Source organism: Girardinichthys multiradiatus, chromosome 14 (assembly GCF_021462225.1).
Source record: "Girardinichthys multiradiatus isolate DD_20200921_A chromosome 14, DD_fGirMul_XY1, whole genome shotgun sequence".
NCBI classification, from domain to species: domain Eukaryota; kingdom Metazoa; phylum Chordata; class Actinopteri; order Cyprinodontiformes; family Goodeidae; genus Girardinichthys; species Girardinichthys multiradiatus.
The window spans coordinates 2804547-2818707 of record NC_061807.1 but is presented as its reverse complement, the minus strand read 5'-3'; positions in this window follow the sequence as shown (position 1 = coordinate 2818707).

Below are 14161 nucleotides of genomic sequence, written 5' to 3'. Positions count from 1 at the left end.
TTAATTTACCTGCCTGGCCATACAACTTACTTCCATTCGGTACGGCTGTAAGATTAAGAGTTAACACAAAGGGATCTGGGACCAAAAATCCTGAAATGGTATAAGAAGCAGTTCTGATAGGTTATGACTCAAATTTATGTCTGTTGATTAAAGCACATGAAACAGATTTAATAGTTTTGCAACCTTCTGTCTTTCCAAGGAAATAAGGTGTGTTTTCCTCATGTGCGATACAAATATCGGTCCTATATCTAGATATCTTATTGATTCCTATTACCCCAAAATCTATAAAAATTCCTGTAGTAGCACATATTAAATTAGTCTCAGTAGAAAATCTACTAACAGTCAGGCCTCTGCTTGGGGGGTGGTGTGTCCCGGGGTCTTGGGCCTTTGGGTCCATGGCTAGATCTGCTCGGGCGTGGATGGCTGCTGGCGGGGCCTGTGGACTCATCGCTGCGGCTTCCTGGGGCTTCTGTGCTGTCGCTGCTGGGTGGTTCCCCTGGGACTCTCCACTGCTCTTCTCTGGGGGGGTTGCGGTAGTCCCGGCAGTGGTTCTCCTGGGGTTCCTGTGCTTTGGGGGGCCTTTAGATGTCTGTGACTCAGATCTCCTCAGTGTCCGTCCAGGGACCATGGGGCAGGCCTGTGGGTCCTCACACTTGCTATTGCATATTTTTGTGGAGAAACCTTGTATACAAAAGCGCATCCACACTCATACTCACAGGTGTTAAGCTTCAGGTGTTGACAGATACACAGATGTTCTATTTTGGGCTGCACCTCTCACTAAGTACATTTTACATTCATAATTACCATCTACTATTTTGTTAAAATGAAAAGAAAAAAAAACAACCGCAGGTGTATAAACAAGCAGGGTGTAATCTTGTATTCTCTTTATCCTTCTTTCTCTCCTCCTCTCTTTCCTCCTTTTCTCCCCTTTTTCCCCCCATCTCTCTCTTTTTTGAGCTTCTTTTTTCCTTTTCATTTCAGTCTCTGTGTCCGGAAAAATTGAAATATCCCAAAAGACGTTTATAATAAAGTTTCTTCTATAGATATCAAGCAGAGCTTTAAAGCATTAGCTGTGATTCTCTGCTTGTGAAAGTAAATCTGTTGGGCAATTTCTTGGCACTCAGACAACAATTCTGAGCGATACTCTGCCGGACAGGACATGGTAAAAAAAAAAAAAAAAGAAAATCTACTGACATTTCTGCTTTGCCTTACAATATAATTCCTCACCCAAGGAAAAATAACCTCCACCAGCTGGTTATGTTGCCTATCTGGAAAGAAAGTAGCTGGAATAGAAGCAGTATCAATAGGAACAGGTACTCAAAATGGTTGATCATTAATAGCACATGGAATCAAACAACAAACATAACAATTGTCATTTCCTATCTTCCTCACAGTTTGATGCATCAGTTGCCACCAGACATTATCAGCATGATCATGGTAGTCAGAAAAGTGATGAATCTCTCTTCGAATCAGCTGATGAGTATTATTGACGTAATTATTCAGATTAGCCACAAATTATCTTTGCTGTACCTTTCCCCAAATGAACACAAGAGTAATAAAAATACTTGCAATACCAATCATTAGCATCAGAACAGACCATCTTCCATATAGCTGCATCGTGATCTTGAAGTGGAATGTCCTTTCTTCTGATACTGTAAGCAAACTGTTGTTTTTTTTCAAAGAAAACAAATCATAAACAAAACTCAAAAATCCTGCTGCCTCTCCTGAGTGGCTTCTGCACTTCAAGCTGCCCTGTTACCAGTCTGGTACAGGTAGGCGGTCATAGGAAGCTCCTTCAGAAATATGTTTAGAAACAGGAACTCTAACCTGCTGGAAGTTAGGCTTCCATAGTCCAACTAAACAACGGTAGAAATGAACACATTTAAAATTTGTAATAATACCATAATGATAGATATCAAGCAATATACATGAAAGTTAGATAAAAGCATCTGAGATTTCCTCCTCAGAGTCAGTTTCGCTGTCAAAGTGGGAGAAAAGAATTTGGCTGACCCTCGCTGTCCAGGCAAAGAAGCGCCTAGTAGCCACCAAATGTTAAGAAATTAAGGAGAATAAGCATCATGGCGCATGTTTGACTGTCTCTCTGTTGCAGACGTCACCAGTCCATCATCCAGAGAAAGGTTATGTGCAAATGTGTAGAGGTCTTCCCTGTATGTTTTCTATGTGTCTCTCACTGTGGTGTGTGTGCAGTGAGGCAAATGACCTTATGATTTCTAACTTTCAGGCAATGCGATGGCCTTAAGTAGATTCTGAAATAACCTTGCACTGCCCAAGGGATCATTGTGCCCTTGTAAGAACAGTGTTCTTCAACCACCTCTTCAATCACTCGCCAGTGATCAGCTTACAGTTCTTTGTCTTGTGGTGGTCTGCTGTCCTCACCTTTCAGGCCGTGGATGATCCAGTTGGAAGATGACTTGTGTCCTGGAAGCTAGATGAAGCTGGAGGAGCTGGAGCTTTCCTGCAGCTTTCCTGGGTGACTAGTAGGATCTGATATGGGCCATTCCAGCACCTGGACTTCCTGTGTTTTCTCCTAGATTCTCTGACCAGAATCCAGTCGCCAGGAATAAAGGACTGGTGGGTGGAAGTGGCTGTTTCTGGTAATGCAGCCTTCACCGTCTGTGAAACTTGAGAAAACACAATGGACAGGTTTTGACAGTAAAACAACATCCTATCTTCACACAAATTTGTGGAAGAAGATGATCTTGGCAATATCCCCATGCCCAAATTAGGAGACCTGCCACACAGCACTTCAAAAGGACTGAGATTTGCCTGTGTCCTTTGCTTCAGTCTCATATAAGTGAGAACAGGGCCTTCACAACACTTGGCTAAGGATTAGGGTTAGGCACTTCAGAATGTGGTCTTAGGGAGCTATGCACCATTTATATAAACGATGTACAACGTCTCTCTCGCATTGTCACTAAGTCCTCACTGGAGGTTGAGCTACCCTTTTTCCCATGAGTGCTAAAACTTTTGGAACCCCATGTTACTTTATTCTGACATTCCCCTCTTCTGGCGCAAGGTCCAACCCCTGCGACAATCCAGCAAAAGTTTGTACAAGAATGTTCTAGTAACCAAGATCACATTACATAGAACCAAAGAAATGAATTCTGACATAACTATGTGTCACTATGAATTTAATGAAAACAACATAAATAAAATGCAGATGTTTTTACCTGCAATTCAGTTCCATTAACAACAAAACACAAACTTCAGTTATTCAGTTCATCAAGGTCTCACTTAGAAATTAGTCACATATCATCCTGATTTGTCTTGTATGAAGATGAGTATTAGATTAATGGACATCTAATGTAATTTGGATGCATAAACCCTACAAATTAAATCTAATAAATAATTCCCACCAAGTATAAAGTCATGACTCAGATTCTTTATCAAAAATATATTCCTTACTTTTGGCATATCTTGAACTGTCAGCTAGCTTAATGGCACCAGGGAAAACTTTCAATCCAATAAATCACCAATGGTTCTGCATGCAAAACTAATTCTTTAAAAAAGGTTTAACTACTTCATTAACCTTTTAATAGTAAAACACATACATCTAAATGTCATGCTACATCCTTAATTATTATACCAAAAAAAACATGTTCTTAAGGCAACAATCACTACAAGCCTTTTGATTCTATTGTCTCATGAACAGTGTTAAAACTCAGGAAGGGAGGTGCTGAGCGTTTCCATGAAAGTGAAGGCATGAACCAACCTGGTAGGTGGGCAGTCAGGCAGAACTAACCTCTGATGGACAGCCTATGGGCGGAAACACAGTTTCTTCATTCCAACCCGTCTTAGTGAACCTTAAACTGCAAAACTGTTAACATGCACCTACCTCAGAAACAAGCTGCTTCTTAACTCTCCTGAAAATTCAAAGTTTTAATCAATCTGGGATTTAGAAATATTATTCTAAACATGGATTATTGTGTCATGCAACATATAAACAAACATTCATTCCAACAAACAAAGACAAAACATCAAAGACAGACAAATGGCCAAATTTGAGGCTTCAAGAATTCAAAAAAATTTTAACAATCTCTTTTCAGAATATGTTTTCTCAGCCATATCTTTTAATGCTGTAATTGATCAATTTTGTTATGACAATCGTCAGGATCCTTTTTAAGATGCATGCACATAGTCCAAAGAGGTCTCAAACAATTGAGAAGCACAGCAACAGTTTTCTCTAACATGAATCCACATTCACTGATGCTGAAACCTTTTGCCAATTCTTTGTACTGTAACTGTAATAATAATAACTACAATCCTGAGTTATTGTTATAATTCTCTTTTTGTTTGGCTCAATTTGATCGCAGCTGTATTCAAGAATTTCTCTGCTCAGGTTAAATGTTTTGTTGTCCGATGAGCTAACCCCTCCCTCCTTCTTCCCCATGTCTAAAGGGATTGCTCAATCCAGCTCTCCATCTAACGGGTCCGGACTTCCCTAAACCTGAAAGATCTTACTAAGCAGGTTTACTGAAAGTTCTGTTTAAGCTGGTGTCGGGAAATGACTCGCCTAGCCTCTGACAGCCTTCATCCAAAAGTCTCGCTCTTCTTCAACTGGAGGTCCGGGCGACAGAGTAGCCTCTCACAGTCATCCACACCTTCGACAGTCACTTTTGTTCACGGCTGCTCATTCCCTAATTTACAACTGGCTCTTGGTATATAGGCTAGGTTAATTTTAGTAGCTCGGCAGGAGCCCCAAGGGCGCTGTTTTAACAAACTTGACTAAGGCAACCTATAAAAACCTCCTAAAATATCTTAGAACCAGGCAACAAGACTTTTTACCACTAATGAAAAACCAACAATACGGTGACTCAAATAATTGAATGTCCACAAATTAACTAGAATTTTATGTGTTCTTTAATTAGTAATGCTTTTGCAGGGGTCAGTAACAATTTAAATTCGGCAACACAAAATAATTTCACTAATAGAAATCAACTCAACCTGTCTTTCCCTGATGCTGAAACTAGTGGGTTTGAAGAGGCTTTGAAGACGGAGGCTCATCCATGCACCTGATGGAGAAGAATTCTTCCAGTAACAACGAGTGGTTTCTTGAAGGTAATACGACTTAATCTTCAGTTTTCTTCCTTTAAGTGGCAGGAACTGATGCTCCAGGCTTTGATGGTTAAACATGATCTTTGTTGTTATATGTCTCAGAAGACAGTGGTTTCCAAAGGCTGAAGAGTTGAAGGAAACCTGGGGACATAAATGAAGTTGATTCAGGACTTCCAGAAGCCTGAAACTTAGAGCAATCAGCTATTCACCGATCAATTTCACTTCTGTTGTCTGGATATAAAGGCTTTAGATGAAATCAGATTCTTAATTTTGAGGCACTGTCCTTTCTGGGCTCACGGGTTGATCCTCTTTGTTAATGCAGTCGATCAGTGCAGCTGTGTCTCTGTTCCTTTTCCATCCAAGCTTATTTTCTCCGTTCGCTGGTCTTCTGCAAGGAAACAACCCCGTTTCTGCTCTCATCATTGTTTTTATAGCGCTTGATGCTTGCACCGGTCCGGGCCTTATTAGGCTTCTTAGTTATTGCGCAACCTATTCAGCTCAGCTTGTTGATTATTGCTCAATACTTTAGTCATGGTCACTGTGACCCACTGATTCTGCTTCCCAGTCTTGGAGATGCTAATAATAGCCATGCTGGTCTGTAGTCGCATCCTCCCGTCGCTGTCAGCATGCAGCTGGCTCTCGTCACTCCTAGTCATCCTACAGTTCTTTCCCTAATCTACTCAGTTTTAAACTTTACACAGTATTACACATTTCATTCTTCAGCTTCCAGCATTTGCTTTAAAATACAGTTGCAAAACCATCACTTCATTCTCTTTATTCATGCTTTAATATTATATTTATTTCATATATAGCTGATTGAGAATGTCAAACTTTAATGTTTTTCCTCTAATTCTCAGTTCTTAACCACATTTCAATCATACATCTTTTAACTTGTTAATCAAAGACTACTAATTTTATTCAATACATGTGAAAGAATATAAAATCATCATACATAATTTATTTGGATATACTTGTTTATATTTTTGCAAAAGATAAGAGAGATAACATGTGGCAGATAAGACGTGGCTCCACACAGGCCTCTCCAGTCTTTCAGCTCCAGAATATGAGAACATGCTTGTTTCACTCCCCACTGCTTCAACTGTGTGTTTTAATAGTCATTGCATGGATTACACATAAGGATATAAAGATATTTATTGTAACTTTTATGGAGTTAACTGTGAGCAGTTACTAAATTTTGCATGGATTACATGGAAAGATCTCACCTTATTTTGACAAATGCAAAGAAGTATTTTAAGTCGGCATTGACGTTTTTATGCACTGTTAAACTTAACCAGAAATTTAGCTAAGAAGCTTTACTCCAAACTGGACTTTGTTCCCATATAGTGTTTTAAAAGGAGAACAGACTTTCTTTAATTTGGGCTATTTAAATTTTGAGAGTTGGGGAGAAAATTATTACTAGAACCCCTCTTTAATAATCTAAATGCTGATAAATGTTCCAATATTTTTTGATTTAGTAATCTGAAATCACCTTGTGTACCTTTCTACTTCTATGTATTCTTTTAATCTTTAAACCCTAAGAAATCAAACAAGGAGACTGGAGTTTGAGCCGACCATCCTCTTTAGTGTTGAGAGAGCCTTTATTTCTTTTCTTTTCTTTTCCTAAAATGAAGGATTATACTTGTCTTTATTCCGTTATAAAAATCCTAACTTTGGTTCCAAAATAAAACTCTTCAACCCCAATCTGTGTTCCCCAGAGTAGAAATTTTGAGTATTATTGCATTTCAAAGCCACCAAATGACTGGAACCCATCATTGGCTTAGATCTATTTTAATAGGTAATCGGTCTAGCTTTAATTAAGTATTATACTTTTATGGACCCAAAATCTATGGCTTACGGGCTTCAGGAGTCCAGGAATCACAAGTTGAATACTACTGCATTGAACAATGATGTTAGCTTTCTGCAGAGATTGAAGGATTGGCTAAATATCTCCAAATCTAAGAGTTTATTATTTCTGGCTTGGACAATAGTCAAATTAAACAATTACTAGTTCACAGCTCCTAATTTACCTCAGATCATATTTGCTCCTAACCCAGTTCATAAGAAGCTTCAGACAAACATTATGCTAAAAAGCCAAAAACAAACAAAAAAAAAGAACACAGATCTGTTTCAAAATAAAGGAAAAAGCATGCTTAAAAAACTTGGTACTGTGGTGGAAAATAACTCCACGGTTCTGAAGGCCTTTCTATGCAGAGTCTTTTAGGGAACATGAGATTAGTTTAATTTTTGTGTGGTACCACTGTCCAATCAGAATCTTACTTACCTTCAAAAATAACCCAATTTTTTCCATTCTCATTTTAAAGGTTTGTTTTACCAAGGAAAACGTGTTTAATAAAACCAATTACTCTCAAAAGTTTAAAAGTTTTAACTGGTGATATCTTAGAAAACAACAAGTGTTTCAATATTTCTGTGCAGCACAGAACTGATTAGGCTTCCTTTCCTTCTCTAAAGGGAGAAAAAATAAACTGCAGAACCAAACCTTTCATAGTTTTTGTCAGGACCTGATATAAGGTACAGTTTAAATAAACACGCTGCATGAATCAGAAGAGGGAAGGAAAAAAAAATAATATAATATAACACAGCAGCTGCTGTGAAAAACAATAAATTTGTACCTTCCACAAGCGTAAGTTAGCACTTGCGGACAAAAACTGCAGCCCACTGTAAATACTGTGTCAGAAACTGTATGAAGACCATTTGCAGTAAAACTAAGCCTGTTTTAATGAGGTCTCTACCCATTAGATTTATGGGATACAAACTCTGACAACAGAAAACGATGGCTGAAAGAGAAGCCCATCAGGCGAAAGAAAACTTGCTTCTCTAAAAGAATTAACTGGAAAGTATCAAATGAGCTAAGTTATCACCCTTTTGAAAATACTTTTCTAACCCTAAAGTAATATTTTAAACCGCTATATCTGTCAACGTCAGGAAAGCGTGTCATATGAGCAGCGGTTAATAAGCATTCTTCGTTGCAGAAAATAGGAAAAGATTTATGCAAATATGTGTGTGTTTGTACATTACCCCCATCAGTTTCTTAATCGTTCCAGAGTCAGACTGTCATGGCACACAGTCCTCTATCAGTCAAAAAACAACCCAGGCCCTTCCCAGGTGTGTTGGTGGGACATTCACTCCTTCCTTGTCCACTTTAACTTCTCCAGGAGGGAAAAAGAACTTTGCTCCGGCCTGTTTCTCTTCTGCCCGCATAAGATGTGCTTTCAATATAAAGCACACTCACACTGTCATTTGCAGCAAGTAGGCAGGCAGGCAGGCATGCAGACCCTCTCTTTCAGGCCATGATGAAGAAGCGTCTCTGGTGGAGTAGCCATGGGAAGGGCAGATTTCTAAAGTCCAGACTCAAAAACGCAGATGTTGCACTCAAATCCCATATATGTGTGTGTGTGTGTGTGTGTGTGTTTGTGTGTGTGTGTGTGTGTGTGTGTGTGTGTGTGTGTGTGTGTGAGAGAGAGAGAGGCAGAAGAAAAAGTTTAGTATAGGTTCAGATTTTGCACACAGAAATATTATCAGTCAGTCAGTCAGTCAGTTGTCCACCTGCCTGTTGTCCACCTTCCTTCCACAACATGCACTATAATCCTTTTTAAAACAACTTTCTTTTCACATCTCTAATGTCCCTTTTCACTTTTACCTTCTTTTCTGACTGATCGCAATATCTAAGACAAACGAAACTTCCTGCAGGAAAGTTTTAACTCTTGAACCCCTTAATTGATGCATTCTGTGCTTTTTAATCTAATTCTTATGTTTTTTATTTTTCCCATCTCCATCCATCAACTGTTTTACTTGAAACTAAACTTTTGTTTTTTTTAACTATTTAACTTATTTACATTCAAACTTCCACGCTGTGGAAAACCAAACTTATCTTCCCAAATTAAAGCACATTTAACACAATCATCCCCACCTTTTCCTTTCATTATTTTATAAATCACAGAGTCTGGAGAAGGAGGTACCCCTGATGCCTCTAAGGTTCTGGAACAATTTGTTTTTTTTTAACCTGTTCAGCGGCACGTCTGCCATCTGGCTTTTCTCCTTTATGAGGTGTAGAAAATTGCAAAAAACCACCCGCAAAACCCTGTGTTTTGCTTTATCTTATTGTTACCAATAAGAACCTCCCTGTATTCCTTTACAAGGTGGCCTGGCTCTCAGATGATGTCCTCCCTCTCACAACTCCAGAACCTTATTAATTAGTTAGGAGATGATGGTTAATGTGTAATAAAAAATAATATACATTATATCATACAGAGCAACTTCTCACCCAGATATATTTGTAGACAAATAGTTTGGATCCAATCGGCCAGAAGCCACAGGAGGACTTCCCTCCATAAAATGGAGGTGGACTGAGGACAACGTCTCCAGGCTGGCCAGGCATCTGTGTCCCCTCCTGCGGTCTCCTCTGGAACGTTAGATCCTGTTCATGACGCCAAAATTGTAGTGGAATTTTCTTATCAAAGTAGGAGAGAAATTAACACATTAAAAGAGCAAAACCGGGCTTTGTCTTTATAAGTTTTATTCAAAGGCATTCAGCGTTTGAAGACCCTGTCACTGAGGTTAGTCAGTGAAGTAGAGCCCCGATCAACATTTACTGTCATGGAGTGACATTTTGGACTTTGTGGGTTCTTTAATGGTTTATTTTGTCATTTAGATTCTCCTTATGGCTCTTTGTTTATTTCTTAGGTTATTGTTTCTATGTTCCCCTCTAGTTTCTCTGTTTACTTTAGTTCATAGTTATTCTAGTTCTTTATTTCCTCCTCTGATTTATTCTCTTGCTTCGTTTGTGTTTTCTGTCCTTTCACTCTTCCTCAGCCTTTGTATTTGTTTCACCTGTTCCTGCTCCTTCCCTGTCCCCTTGTCGTACCTGTTCCCTGTTCCGTTGATCATCTGCTTTTGTTATTTCCCCAGTATATCAGTTGGTTTGGTGTCTCTGTTCTGGGCTGGTTCCTTCTGTTACTACCCCATTCCCTACCACGTCTATGCTTTGTTTATGCTTCGCTTTGTTCTTATGCTACGTTTACCATGACTATGCTTTGTTTATGCTTCGCTTGGATCTTATGCTACGTTTTGCCATTAGTACCTGCAGAGTTTTGTAAGTTTGGGATTTTGACTCTGATTTATACCTGCAGTGTTTTTGTTACGTTTTTGACCTAGTGGTTAGTGAGCGTGGCATTTGATTTGGTAGCCATAATCTTTGAACTTGATAAGTCCCCACATGCGCAAATGTGTTGCGCAACTCGCTTATAGGGATGGGTTAAATGCAGTGAACAATTTCATTGGAATGTAAAATCAAAATGACAAATAAAGATTATAGATTACACCCACTGAAATATTTGTGACACGAAGTGCAAGGTCAGTGACGGCAATACTTCTAATCTGAGGAACCAACATGGAACTTAACCCAGTCAAGACTGTGAAGATGATGGTGGACTTTTGGAGAACACCCCTCTCACCATCCTCAACAACAGTATCTACTGTGGACCACCTCCGGTTCCTAGGAACCACCATTTCTCAAAAACCTGAGATGGTCCTCACACCTGGTCAATGTTCGGAAGAAGGCCCAGAAGAGACTGTACTTCCTGAGGCAACTCAAGAAGTTCAACCGTCCCCAGGAGCTGCCGGTCATCTTCTACAGTGCCATAATTCAGTCTGCCCCATCTTCCTCCATCTCTGTGTGGTTTGGCTCATCAACAAAACAGGACAGGTCCAGACTGCAACGAACAATCAGGTCTGCAGAGAGGATCATCAGGGCTGACCTTCCCTAAATTGAGGACATATTCAATTCAATTCAATTCAATTCAAAGATACTTTATAGATCCCCGAGGGGAAATTAGAATTCCAGTACAACCCATCCAACATACATCATGACACAAGACAAGGGGGGGACGGGTCACCGAGGCTTTGCTGCCCACTCACAGGCGCTGCCCTTGCTAGATGAGAAAAGAGGCCACATTAGGTACGTAGAAGGAAAAAATCATGTTTCACACTTTACACTTTATCCTTAGCAGGATACAGTTTGAGATTGCAAAAAACCTCAGCACAAAGAAGCAACAACTTTACAAAACAACATCATGCCGGGAACGGTAAAGGTGGTGTGAGGGAGTGCATATGTTTATCTTGAGCATGTGTGTGTGTGCAAGTGAGTGTGTGCAAGTAAGTCCATGAAGCACTGTCCCAGAGGCCATTATCCTTGATGGTACGTTGGAATGTACATCAACCGGCCACAAAGTTCTGAGCAGGTCCACAAATGTCCTCAGGGAAGGGAGTGGGCAGAGGGAGCAGAGCGTCATGTTTACATAACTTCCAGGAGAAGTTGAAGATAACCAGCCATCAAGGCTGTGCAGGGTCTACATATTTATACAGGTCTAGGGTCAGGGAAAAGGCTGCTAAAAGTTCTGCAGACCTCACACACCCTGCAATAAATTGTTTAGACTTTAGACAGGTCGGCGCTACAGAGCGGTAGTCGGCTAAAATCAGCCGCCACAGAGATAGTTTCTTCCCCCAGGCTGTTGCTCTGATGAACACTTGAAAGTCAGAGTTTCAGAACACCACCACAAATATTGGACTGATCTCACAATGTATTCTATTCCAAAGTCAATTGTGTATATATGTACATTTAAAAGGTATTTCTAATTTTTCCATTATAAAAAAAAAAATTCTTCACTGAGAGCAAGGTATACCGTCAAATCACTTGTTTGTTGTGTGTACAAACTAACTTGGTAATGAAGCTGATTCTTATTGCTTTCAGATCTGGTGACTGTGCAGGCCATGGGAGATGTTCAACTTCACTTTCATGTTCATCAAACCAATCTTTCACCAGTCTTGCTGTGTGTATTGGTGCATTGTCTTCCTGATACACGGCACCGCCTTCAGGATACAATGTTTGAACCATTGGATGCACATGGTCCTCAAGAATGGTTCGGTAGTCCTTGGCAGTGACGTGCCCATCTAGCACAAGTATTGGACCAAGGGAATGCCATGATATGGCAGCCCAAACCATCACTGATCCACCCCCATGCTTCACTCTGGGCATGCGACAGTCTGGGTGGTACACTTCTTTGGGGCTTCTCCACACCGTAACTCTCCCGGATGTGGGGAAAACAGTAAAGGTTTACTCATCAGAGAACAATACATGTTTCACATTGTCCACAGCCCAAGATCTGCGCTCCTTTCATTGAAACCGACGTTTGGCATTGGCATGAGTGACCAAAGGTTTGGCTATAGTAGCCCGGCCATGTATATTGACCCTGTAGCGCTCCCGACGGACAGTTCTGGTGGAAACAAGAGAGTTGAGGTGCACATTTAATTCTGCCTTGATTTGGGCAGCCGTGGTTTTATGTTTTTTGGATACAATCCGGGTTAGCACCTGAACATCCCTTTCAGACAGCTTCCTCTTGTGTCCACAGTTAATCCTGTTGGATGTGGTTCGTCCTTCTTGGTGGTATGCTGACATTACTCTGGATACCGTGGCTCTTGATACATCACAAAGACTTGCTGTCTTGGTCACAGACGTGCCAGCAAGACGTGCACCAACAATTTGTCCTCTTTTGAACTCTGGTATGTCACCCATAATGTCGTGTGCATTTCAATATTTTGAGCAAAACTGTGCTCTTACCCTGCTAATTGAACCTTCACACTCTGCTCTTACTGGTGTAATGTGCGATCAATGAAGACTAGCTACCAGGCTGGTCCAATTTAGCCATGAAACCTCCCACACTAAATTGACAGGTGTTTCAGTTTCATTGTCCAACCCCTGTATATCTCATCTCTTTAGGAACTGATTTGACCCACATGCAGTTAGCACTCAGGAGACGGAGACGTAACGGAAAAAGGTTTATTTACAGGAAACAAGGAGGAGCAGGTAAACCGGAGCAGGGGCATCAACTGTAAGGGAAGTAGACCTGGTAAGCAAGAGAACTAAACTGCCAGCCGATGGTTGTCCAGACGAAGAAAACAGGAAACTGGAATCTTAATCCACAAAAATAGGAGACTTTCTCCAGAAGTCAAAAATCCAAAAACAGCAAACAATTAGTGATGTTACCTCTAACACAGAGGCTTCAAAGCATGCTTCAAACTCGACAGGGTAGATATGGTGAAGCAGTGGGCCGGAGCTTGCTTCGTGTGACGTCCCCGATGACCTGTGAACCACTTCACTGCTTCATTCAGACCAAGTCAGCTGACTGCTTCGAGTTGACTGGCGGAGTTTCAAACATTTGGCGTGATTCAGTGTATTTAAGATGGCTCAAGCCCCAGTTCACACCCCCATTCTACACGTATTATATGTTACGAACAGCTCTCGTTTTTGGATATTCTGAGTTTTGGTGGATTATTCTGTCATGGAGCAACCATCTAGGAAGCGTTCCCAAATGTGGGAATATTTCAATTTGGTGCCACCTAATAAGGTAATTTACATTCAAAGTTTTTATTAGAAATCTAGTGTCATAGTCATGGTATCATGTTAGGCAAGAGGTGTGGTAACGGGTTATCTTGGTTTTACAGGTGCAGTTTGCTATGCCCGCAGCTGCTGACGTATAATAATACGTCATCAATGCCGAGGCATCTCATTAAAGGCATCAAAACTATGAATGGACACATATGGATTCATGTAGCAAATGAACAATTGTTAAAGAACTTTAAATGTTCTATATGTTAGATTCCTTAAAGTAGCTGCCCTTTGGTGTGATGACTGAATTATTAACCTTTGGCCGTCTCTCAATGAACCTCTGGTAAGTTCTTTCAAGACTCTTTGGAAAACCATTTCAGGTGACCACCTCATGAAGCTCATGGAGAGAATGTTACGAGATCAAAGCAGTAATCACACCAAAGGGAGGCTATTTGGAAGAATCTAAAATAGAAAAATTATAGCTTTTATAGAAGCTGTTAATCTAATCTAAAATAGAAAAATGTTTAGTTATTTCACATTTTTTGTTTACTACATAACTCTATATGTGTTCCTCCAAAGTTTTGTTGCCTTTGGTGAGAATCTACAATGTAAATAGTCATGAAAATAAAGAGACCCATTAAGTGAGATAGTGTATCTAAAACGTTTGACAGGTAGTGTATGTAT